The 12,045-nt window shown below is 47.9% G+C and overlaps 1 pseudogene across 1 annotated transcript; it reads right to left on the bottom strand.

Moving 5' to 3' along the window:
• Nucleotides 1-249: 249 nt before the first annotated feature.
• Nucleotides 250-8,823, bottom strand: LOC144737681 (zona pellucida sperm-binding protein 4-like; annotated as a pseudogene). The gene is made up of 10 exons (XR_013589051.1): nucleotides 8,722-8,823; nucleotides 6,078-6,173; nucleotides 4,632-4,746; nucleotides 4,142-4,320; nucleotides 3,736-3,833; nucleotides 3,206-3,333; nucleotides 2,015-2,207; nucleotides 1,433-1,537; nucleotides 862-955; nucleotides 250-576 (listed from the first exon to the last, which is right to left on the bottom strand). The product of XR_013589051.1 is annotated as a zona pellucida sperm-binding protein 4-like (transcript).
• Between the last annotated feature and the right edge of the window lie 3,222 nt (nucleotides 8,824-12,045).

The raw sequence follows: 12,045 nt of genomic DNA, 5'->3' as shown, positions 1-12,045 counted from the left end.
GTCCCTGGAACATAATGTCCAAGTTTTGCGTGTCTTTAGGGGAAAAAGATTAATTAAATGAATTCTGGATTCATATTCTTTAAGCATGGCAAGGTACTCTTGTTTGAAGAAGCCAATAGCCTGAACCTTCGTACAAGTTGCTGCTATTGAGGGACTTGCCTTGGGGAAGAAACGTGGCCAAATGCCGCATTAATAGTTTCCTACATATTGCACACATACAATCCTCGTAAAAAGGTCAGAACAGCAGTAGCGAATTTAAAACTTTTATTTTGACAATGGTCAAGCGAGACATTCAAGTTCCAGCAATCACAAGTTGTCATCAATAGCCACTCCCGTCGAGCGCCACAGCCCGGCTCCTGTGCCTCCTGACGGCAATGGCAGCAGACAGGAGCGCAATGACGGCTGTGGCAGTTGCGAGGAGAAGGGACAGAGTCCCAGCCGAGGCCCACGATGAGGGACCCTCCAGCAACAGCAGAGCAGCGTCGCTAACAGGAGCGTCTTCAAAGAGCACGGGGCCCTGCAGCGACACCACGTGCTTTCCTACCACGCTGGAAGCGTCAGAGATGGCATTGCGCTCTAGAACAAGAACAGAAATTGGTTGATGACCACTGGCCCATACAAAAGGACACCAAATGCTTCAGGTCAAGTTCCCCAGAAAAATCAAACGAGTAGGTCATTATGGCATGCCACGGCTTGTCAAAAACCAGTCTGCAAAGTCACAGCTAATGTGCTCTAAATATAAACGTTAACAAAGCAACATTACCACCAACATGAAAACCCCTTTGTCTTGACAAGTCGTTTCTCTGCGAGGCTTTTCAGGGTAACAAGCGCAAGATATTCAGAGATCGCGGTAGTGCTCACTGTAGCGCCTGGTCTGTCCATACTGCCGATTGCACTCGGTGAGGAAGTTGGGGCTGGAGCTGTCACACACCACGATAGAGCAGTTCAGGTAAACCTGTGGCAGACAGAATGCATCGCTCCAGTAAGTAAAGTTTCCCATGTTTAAGGTAGTCCTTCTGCCTTCTCCAGTTGTACACAGTACATGTCATCCCTCCATGGGGACCTGGTTTTTAAATCCTTTATATTATGTTCACTTGCTTGCGTGCTTACGACCGTGCAAATCTTTCGGTCGTTTTTGAACCCACCTCCCTTGATCCAATCGAGCTGACATTTTGCACACAGACTCGTTGTGCGTGACAATTTATTTTCGTGAAATTTTTTTTCCAAAATTTTACACTTTTTAGGAAAAAATAAATTATATTTAATTACTAATTGCTTAATGGTGGCAGGCAATCATCTGACCCATAGGTGGCAGCCATCTCAAGCCAGAGGACGAGAGGACTCTAGCCGCCACGCATATAAAGGATTTATAGTGAAAAACTTTGTTTTTACGGGTTAATTTTTTAATGGATGGAAAGAATCAGGCACTAACGAGGTCACGGGTGGTGCTGCGGTCAGAGTTCATGAAGGCGAAGGCCTGGAGTGCAGGTCAGCATCACCAGGGAAGACCATACTGCAACACGGGGCAGGTGCACAGGAAAAAGTACCGTTTACCCTCAATTTAAAGCAGATTGAATGCACGCATCTTTAGTTAAATCTGCACGCAAGGATGAAGGCCAGCTTTACAGTCAAGACATGTTCACGACCAGCAAGGCAGCCCAAATGCCAATATGTAGTGCATATGTGCAATGCAACCACCACTGCATGTAAGTCCGGCCTTGTACAAACCACCAGCTCTGGGAGGCAGAGGGTGGCTGTGTTAACATTCAGAACATCAACCCCAAGGAGCATTGGTGGCCATCGACATTTTGGATGGCACTGCAATCTTGCTTAGACGCCAGTACTTGATAGTCGCCATTACACGAACCGTTGTCATTGCAAGAGGACGTAATTAGCACAACTTGGCTTACGTGGGGGAAGAAAAAGAGACAACCAATGCCTCAAACCAGGTTGCCTCTGCAGGCCCTGCTGTGGCAGTGAGAGAGGGTTTAGAGAGCACTACCCCGCCCAGCCTCACCCATCCACCACAAGCTTCCACTGCGTGGGGTCGGTGGCATCTGCCGTGGGCGTGGCCCAGCAGTCCTTCAGGAAGAGCACCAGCGTGGGGTCAGAGCGGTGCAGCAGTGACGCCTGCACGTAGAGCGGCGTTCCCAGAAGCGTTACCAGCGGGTACTGCCAAGGCTGGTACGGCGTGATGTAGGAGTTGTCTGGCAGCGTGCAGACATGGTTAACAAGGCATGTGGATTAGTGGTGTAAAGGTCCTGTTTCGAGTTCATTGGACAAGGCGAAGCACAAATCCCCTAAACCGTGCGCATTACTTTTGAATTGAACTAGTGCACCTCAACATGTTCCTGGAAAAAAAACCGTGGTTTATATTTCATTTGTATTTTCAAAATAAAATGACGTGACCCTCACCTCCGATTAGCATGGTTGGCTACATACGGTGTATACAACGGCATCTCTAAATGTCTGTAGCTGTTGTGAGGGGCACGGTTTCACACGGAGGGGTGGGAATCGGGTGCTAACAGTTGGCCAAGCTCTAGTCCCATTATTAGCCAATTGGTAACCAATGAAGCTATTGACAACAATTCGTTCAAGCAAAATGTGACCTGACAAATGAGGCTAAGAAAGCCAGTCCAATTTTCCTGTAAACAATGCCCTCAAGGAGACCGTTTTGATTGTTGGGTTGTGCAAAAAGACGCATTTGGTAGGGGCATTGTCATCCCGTTCAATGTCGGCCCCACACCAACATGGTTTCAGCTAATAGCTGCTAGATTCAAAACCTCAGCAGAAATTAGCATTTGAAGTTTAACGTCGTACCATGGAGAATGTGCAAGTCGTTCTAGTTCCATTATGGCTCATTATGAACTCTGTTGGCAGGTTCACAATACTGGCAGCACAGCCGAGCACGTCGTCCGTTTGTTGCAGTGGTTTGCAGTTCAAGTCCAGCAACCATGCCGATAAATGTTGCAGATGCATTCAAAAAGCGCATGCAGCCTGCATCAGGGGAAATTATACCAGGGTTGAGCTTGCTAGCTCAGCAATGGATAAAATAAGCATGGCTTACAGCTGGCTTCGAGCCAGAGCTAATACGGAGAATACAGACTAAAATCTTCCCTGGGCAGAGCAACAGCACAACCTGTGTTCCCCTAAAGTGCCATTTGTCCTCTCAGAGCTGCACAGGGTGTGGGAGGGCAGTACTCACCAGTCAAGACCTGGAGCAGCAGGGAGAGGGGCCCAGTGGCCGTGGCTGGAGGTGGCGGTGGGAGAGTGCTCACCTGCACTCCAAGCTGCACGTCTCCACTTCCAAGGAAGCGGCATTGAAGAACCATCCTGGCAAACAGACACCACCCATAAAAAAGTCATGCACAACGCCCTCACGGCAGCAAGAGATTGCAGGAGCCACACAGCAGACTGACAGGGTGCTTTGCAGACGTACCAGTCAAGGGACCACTTTGGTTAATACCGTGATTACATTTGCCATAAACCATATTCCTACTACTTCAACCGAATGTTAAAAAGATCCTGGTGACGAAGAAAAGTTGCCCTTGTGTGTTGAATGTCCCAATTTGAAAATTAAATCGTTAAATATGGAAGCACAGATTGGTCATGGTTCTGCAGGGATATGTTGCAAATATTTAATGTTGCAGGGACAGTGCCCATTGATGGGGGTACAAGACTCATGCTTGACCCTCATGAGCAAAGTACGTGCAGAGGGGTGGTGGCAGTGCTTACTTGTATGTGGACGACTTGGTGATGGCGACGTTTCCATCGACGCAAAGCTCCCGCTCGGAGACCAACATTAACTCGTACACGAGCTCCTGTCCACTCCACTGGTCACAACAAAAAGTAGTTTACACAACGATACTTCCATTGAGTGATCAAGCAGAAGACTGATAACTGGTTCTGGCTAAGAGTCCAAATTGCTCAAAATTAGATATTAGGATCCCCCTGAATTCTGCTTTGGCACTCGATTCATTTGACTCAGTCAGTGACCACGCTGTTCTTTATCAACTCGTGCATCATTGTATTCTGCACATTAAGTAGTTGTACATCGTGAATGGTCCGATGCAGCACTTTAACAAGGTCAAACAACCATCAGGATGGGGGCAGGGCAAAGCAGAGTCCAGGAGCCCAGTACCTGTACAGTGGCACCACACGCTGCCATGGGTACGTCAAAGACTGCAAGGTCTGCAGACACCAGCACGGGGCTGCACTGCGCACTGCTACTGCCAGTCAGGTGCACGGTGCTCAGGTCCAGCGGTGGAGACGTTAGGTTCCGAGACACGGGCACCACAAAGCGCCCATCTGTGGTGCACACTGGGTGGAACATGGTGGGAGGTTATGGGAGAATACAACGAATCACGAAAGATAACCCATGTAGCCCGTGGTGATACAACAAGTTCAGGGAACCAGCTACTGTGCCAACATAGAACCTCACAGCAAGAGCCTAGTTTAGGTAGTGAATTATGGTACTTGCAGGAAATGCAAGCGCACAATTGCAAAAGAACCAGGAGAGATGATCTAGGTTAATACAAAAGGGAGCCGTTGACCCAGCAGACCCATTCTATAGCACTATGTCATAGGTAGTCTGTGGGTCTGATTAGCAGAATCAAGTCAATGGAACTCACCTCCAGCTCTCGCCGATCTTAGGTTCTCAGGGCAGTCAATGGTGAAAGCCCAGACAAGTCCATTCAGCCCCTGTCGCATCTCCTACAGCTCCACCTGGACCTTCCTCCTGCCGTCCTGGTGAAATCAGCAGCTCTCAAATCAGACTGGAGGCCAGTGCTCCAGGAAGGCGCAAACAAAATCGGATTTAGTGCATTCTAAATGTTTGGGCGAGGTCAGGTTAATGACAAGTAAAACTGTCAATAGGAAACCCGCCACCACCTGCCACCCAAATTAAGACAGGCAGACCCGCACGTGGGGGTTGCATTCCTGGGTCCGAAATCACTTTCTCAGGTTAACCCATATTGACCTTGCCACAAAACCTCCATTAGTTTCCCACAAATTCCCTATTGTGTCAACTACACATTTGTGATTGGTTTTCACTTCCATGTCTTGTGCAAGTAACCTCAAGTAATTCACATTTTTCTGGCAAAGCTCGTATATTGGTTAGGTCTGTCAAAGTTACATTTTGTTGTTGTAGATCATACATGTGCAATTAAGCCTTGTGTGCAATATTTTTCTTACACCTACGTTGGTCTCTTAGAGGCCAGTGAACTTCTGTAGCAATACATGGTGTAGAATAAGCAGCACTAAGCATTAAACTGCTCCGATTCCCATCTTTGCATTGAATAGTACTGTGAAAGCTGCATCCATTGGCAGGCGTAAGATACATACTGAAAGCTTTTTTTGTGATGTAAACAGTTAACCGTTCACACATTGCCTCTATTAGGTGGCCACAGTGACATGGACGTCTAGATGGCAAATCCTTTACCGTTAAGCACAGGAAGAGAACAATTATGCTAGAGATAAGACTGATGAGACGGAAACTAAAGACAAAAAAGCAATGCAATGAGGCAAGGCCATGGGTAAGAAAGGATACTTAGGAATGGCTGGAAGAGTAATGTAGCGACATGGCATACTATAGGTGAACAAGAGCACAGATGCCAAGTGCAAACCAAGGTAAACTGATAACAAGACAGCTGGAATGAGTATTGTATCGATTGTACAGGGATACCGGTCAAGAGAAAGAGCTGCTGTATAAACTATCAACATAATCGCTACCACCGAGGGATGATCGAAATAATATTTTGTAGCAATATAGAAAAAGCAATAAAAACACATTTGAAAACAAATTTCAAAGTGGACGGGCATGAGCTAAAAAAAATCTTGGAAGGAACTTAAAAAATTTAAATGGACGAGCTAAGCAAACGTGGAGGGGAAAATACCAGAGTAGACAAAATCCAATTCGATTCTGGCCAGACATTGGTGGCACGTGATAGCTGTTCGGTTATGGATTGGGAAAACATTGATTTCGCTACTACCACAGCAGTCCCAGCGGGTATTAGGATCGACGCAAGTCACAACGGTCTCCTCGTGTTCACCCTTCACGCGCACGTGGCAGGCATCACCAGCAGCGGTGAAGTGGAGCGCAGCACCGTCCCTCGCGATGGAGAAGTCGCACTCCCCCTGCACAGACTCCACATCCACGGCCTCATTCCGCACCGCTGGAGACATCAAGAACAAAGTTAGAAAAACCTGCATTTGGTAATAGATTGTTCACCACAAGTCCATGTGGGCAGCGTGACTGCAAGGAGAACAACAAAGTATGGTGTCAGCATCAACTCGAATATTAAGTCTCCACAGTACCAGGAACGTCTCGAGGACACAGGATCCCAGGGCCGGCCCGAGGCATAAGCGAACTAAGCGGCTGCTTGGGGCCCCCTGGCCACCAGGGGGCCCCCGAATCGTTTTTTTTTTTTTTTTTTTTTTTTTTACAATTAAATAACTTAAACAAGTGATATAAATGAATTAATGAATGAATGAATAAATGATTCAAGACAAGAAAATTCTGTCGACAACTGCTGCTTTGTCACGGCTCACGGATGTCACGGCTCATTGACAATTCGCGTGGGCGCGGGCGCGGGCGCGGGCAGGTGCGCGCAATTGTACGTCACGATAATAAATACGCCTAAGCCATGTCACAAAAAAGGACGTATCCCTCTGGTGGATAGATTTAAGTCTCTAAGTGAGGTTAAAGAGAACTTTGGAGTGCTGCTCAATTTTAGGGAGCTAGATCAAAAGGTCCGGAGGGAACAATGTGAGCTTCTTGGGGAAAAACTCTCTTGTGGAGAGGAGGCTGATATTGATGGTAGCGCACTGGCAGTAGAGATAGAGAGTCTTCCTGAACTTCCCCAAACTATGATGACTGCCTTTGAGCTTCTCACATACCTCTCACAAAATGAGATGTGTGAGCTTTACCCAAATCTTTGGGTAGCTCTCAGGATAGCCTGCACTCTGCCTGTGTCAGTTGCCTCAGCAGAGAGGAGCTTTTCCAAGCTCAAATTGATAAAAACATATTTGAGATCATCAATGGCCCAGGAAAGACTAAGTGGACTTGCAGTCATTAGTATTAATAACAAAGTTGGCCAAGCAATACCATACAATGATGTCATTAGTGACTTTGCCTCCAGAAAAGCTAGGAAGGAACGATTTTGAGGTCATTGTTGTACAGTTGACATTGTTGAACCCTTGCTGTTCTTATGTTTGCTTTCATTATTTAAGTATCTTTTTTTTTGTAACATTCTATTTTTGATTAGATTAATGTTTGTCTATTTTGGTTTTATTTAAAAGATTGCACATTTAATGCACATTTGCAAATAATTTATTTAATATGTTTTTTGTGACCGTTTGTATTCAGAAGTTTTAATAAAAGAGTGAAGTATTTTAAGTGTTGTTTTTATTTTTTATTAATACATAACCTCACTGTATTCGTTTATAATATTCGCTATAACATTATAGTGTGACATTTGTGTCAATAATCTTCTAGCACAGATGAGTCTGCGTGGTGGGAGGGGGGCCCCCAAATCAAATTCTGCTTAGGGCCCCCAAGAGGCTCGGGCCGGCACTGCAGGATCCTCAATACACTTGTAATAACACGCTGGAGACGGCTTGTGGAATCGGTCCTTTTATTTCACTTCTTGCAGTTCACAACACTCCCCGTTGCTGGCAGGCAACGGGAAGCGGGCAGACAGCCCACCAGAGACGCACTGCCACGTGGCACCCGGAGCCCCACTCGCGCATGGCCCCTCTCTCTCTTCGTTCCGTGTCTGACCACGTGTCTCTCCTCTCTCTCCTTATTTAACGCCTCGGTCACGTGGTACACTCCAGCCAATCCTCAATAGCCTGCGCCGAATGTTTCAGATTCCCCATCAACTCCCGGGACCACGCCCCTGACTTGTCTTCCCATTGGCTGAGGCCAAGACCAGCAGAACCAATCACCTAGCTGACATCCCGTGATCACGCCGAGGCCATGCTCCCAGGCTCTCCCCCCATTGGCTGTAAAGCGGGACCGGCAAAGCCGATCACCACGTGAGTCCGACATAGGCTCCTATTACACACTGATGGAGTTACAGTACTCCCAAACCTGCACAACGACCTCATCTAATAGTTGCTAGTAAATAAGGCTGCGTGTCAGATTTAGCACAAGATCTCTCAAGTCGTCAACGGAGGACTCGGGTGGAAATGCAAACGATGTGAGAAGAGAACCAGAGTCTGACAGGAGTTGCCAGGTTCAGTTTACAACGGAAGTCACCACCTTGCATGAAATGTTCCAAAGAAAGGGAGAGCCCATTGCACAGGCAAGCAAAATGAGGCATTGATCAATAAGGGATTAACCGGTTTAGTAAACATGCAGTAATACTATGGAAGAATACAATTTGATTGTCATCTGTATTAGAATAGTTGAAATTAACCCTGAAGCCAATACATTATCATGCTTTGAATCCCAGATTCTTAAATCTTCCATCGTTCATGTGAATTACATTTCACAACGCAGTGTGATCCAAGAAACCTAAAAAGCGACACCGAATAAGAAAAACAGCAGAGGTCAGATCGCATCGAAAAAGAAGTTGCGACCAAACAAGTGGCCAGAGAATCTCAGCCCTGAATCAATTTGATAGCATCCTTGAGAAACTTCATATATTCAGTCATCATACAATGGATCAAGATTGTTAATCATGTCATTACGATTGAAGTGAAAGCTGGTGGACTCACTCCGTACAAAGACACGGTAATCACGGTCAGAGGAGCTGCTCTATCCCACAGAGAAACCCAGAGTGGAGGAGAGGCATTGCTTCAGCAGACCTGGGGAGAGGCAGTTCAGAAGTTGAGACGTCAACATCACCTTATGGAGCAATTAAAAAACAGCCCGTGCCGGCTGCTGGGTGGGCACACAGTCCCTTCCCTTTTCTGTGCACACAAGTCTGCAAGGTGTTGCAGCGTTCTAATTTGACACAAATTCAAAAAAGGCACGTGCACCACTCGACAGTATGAACCTCACACCAGAGATTTTCAACCTGCTGCTTCGAAGCTGCTGGTTGAAACATGGCTCGATATTTTGGCTGTAGATCCCCTGCATTAGACTCTTGAAATTGTAGTGGAAAGTTGCCAAGATAGAGCCTGATATATGCAAATTATCAACGCGAGTGCACAGTTCGTTGTTACTACAATGGAAAGGAACAAGGCCATGATGTTCAGTTAAATGTTGTACAATTCACTATTTCAAGTAAGTTTGCAAGAGCCGTGCCAATCAGTCACAAGCCATATTTTTAGAAAGCGTTATTATCGTAAAAAGGAACGTGCAAGGGAGAGTTAATGTCCCCAAACGCCCCGTTTTCTCATGCACTAGAGGATTATTAATCATCCACGTGCGGGCCCCGTGCCCAGCAGCCATCACGTCGCGTCACGTGACTGCTGCAGCGCCAGGCGCACAACAAAGGCACCCGCCCACCTCGTCCAGGCAGCGCTCTTGTGGGCAACTCATGTCGCCAGTAACGCTTTTCCAGTTCACCGAGAGACGCCGCAATTCTATTCTTGCGCACGGCAGTGTCTGTACACACGAGGTGGTATTGAGAAAATGTGCGATGTGGTTGTCACGTGGCGACAGCAGCAGCAGCGCCCCCTACCACTCGTCCCAGCGACTGGCGAAGCCTCGCGAGGACGGAGCCCAGGCAGAGGAAGCTGCGAGGAGCACGAGACACGTGACCGCCAAGACGAGAGGATGCAGGGGGAGAAGGGAGGCAAACACTGCCCCCTCCCCCCCCCAAAAAAAAATTGAGTGGTCAGTAGCGATTTTAAGGAGCACCTATTCAAGGCCAGCACGGTGCACGATGGAGTTCGTGCGAACAGCGCCACGCAAAGCCACCATTGGAACCCCTAGATTTGAAGCTTTCGTGACTGCAAGGAATCATATTCTTAGGTTTTTTCGGTAAAGTCACGTAGGTAAAACATCAAAATTAATGAAAATAAAATAAAATAAAAACAAAAATCACGACGTTTCGGAGGCAACACAAGTCTCCGTCATCAGGTGGGACCGTCACAGCCAGATTAGCTGCATCAAGTGAGGCAATGATTCAAGATGTAATCCCTTAAAAGCGAGTTGAGGGGGGAGGAGAGGGAGGGGGGAGCTCATCAGAATATGGTAGCCAATGAATGGAACGTATCGGGAGGGAGGGGGGGCGGGGCCAAAAGGGTGGGCGACGGCGTGCAAGCGATTGTGCGCAAGCGACAAACTACTGCACACGCCAACACAATGGACAGAGAGGGGGAGGGGAGGTCTGATACACATGATAGACAAAAGAACGAAAATGCCCATGTTTATACCAATGCTGGCTGAACAATGAAGAGAGTACTGTTAAAAAATAACTGGGGATGTTAACACTCGGTAAAGTAAAGTAAAATAGTGCCTGTCAGATAAGATGGTCCAAAAAATTGTAATTAAGTCTTTTTTGCGTGGTTGATAACATCTTTCCAATGATTACTAAGTTTGTACCCATCATCACGGTTGAAATTATGTCTGTGTTTGTATATTTGTATGGCTTCGTGTACAAACCTTTGATGGTAGCTGGGAGGTTTGCAGAGAACCTTGGTCTCGGAAAAGACAATTTCATGAGAGCCCACCGAGTTGTAGCAATGATCGGCAACGGCAGAAGAATCAGTTCTGCCGTGTTTCAGATCTGACTTGTGCTCGCGGACACGATCAGAAACATGACGTTTCGTTTCTCCAATGTAGCAATCACCACAAATGCAACTCAATTTGTAGACTCCAGGATACTGTAAGTCAGGAACGACATCCTTCACAGATGGAATCAGATCACGTTACCATATGTAATGTAGTAACTCGGCGGGAGACGACTTCACGGGTAACACACTCTTTATTTTACCAAACTCGTTCACAGGTGACTAACACCCACTTAGTATCTCGGGTGACAAACACCCACTTAGTATCTCGGGTGACAAACACCCACTTAGTATCTCGGGTGACAAACACCCACTTAGCTACCCTGGCGACTAACGCCCACTGAGCTACTCGGGTGACCAACACCCACTTAGCTACCCTGGCGACTAACGCCTACTGAGCTACTCGGGTGACCAACACCCACTTAGCTACTCGGCGACTAACGCCCACTGAGCTACTCGGGTGACCAACACCCACTTAGCTACTCGGCGACTAACGCCCCTGAGCTACTCGGGTGACCAACACCCACTTAGCTACCCTGGCGACTAACGCCCACTGAGCTACTCGGGACACTCCCTGCCCGGGGTGTCCGTCTTGACTGTGAGTCCCCAGCCCGACCCACGTGGGCGTCGGACCCCGGGTCCCACAGTCTCGCCTCCGAGCCACACAGGGCCCCGGTCCCTACAAGGACGCCGGGACTAGGGGTCTCGGGGCACTAGGTCTTCAGCTCCGTCTTCTGGTCTTCAACTGGGTAACTCTCCCCGAGTGCTCTCGCGCGTCCCCCTTTATACCCCACCTGCGGACGTCGCTGCGAGCACCCATCCTATTCGACCAATCACTGGGCGCTGGCTACGATCCTGTTTTCCCACATCTCAGCGTGCCTCACCACCCACGCCGCGCCGCCCCGTCATCTGTCACTCCCGGCGCGCGCGTCCACACCACGCCCACAACGCGTGCCCAACCCCGCACCCCGCGCCGCCCCGTGATCCATCACTGTCACAGTCGGCGCACGTCAACACCACCACTACATCACCCCCTACCACATAGCTCGCAGCCGACCCGGCTGCTATAAAAATATACAAACCCCCCTGTGTGCCCCGTAACACAACACAACAACAAGAACAACAACTAACGTAACAACACAACACGACGCGAACACTACCATCCGCAACCATCAACCAATGCCACCGCGACAATAGAACAATATATACAATCCGGCGAGTGACAATAGCAATGTGTATGCAGAAAGAAAAATAAATGGAATTTATTTTTATTTTTTTTTCTCGACTCGTGCAGCGTCCCATTCTTTCCGAGCGTCCCTACAACGGGACATTACCCCGGCAGAGGGGAACACCGGGCGA

This window comes from Lampetra planeri, chromosome 72 (genome assembly GCF_965212315.1).
Source record: "Lampetra planeri chromosome 72, kcLamPlan1.2.h2, whole genome shotgun sequence".
Taxonomy (NCBI): domain Eukaryota; kingdom Metazoa; phylum Chordata; class Hyperoartia; order Petromyzontiformes; family Petromyzontidae; genus Lampetra; species Lampetra planeri.
The sequence above is the reverse complement of the archived record's forward strand: the minus strand, read 5'-3'. Positions and strand labels throughout refer to the sequence as shown.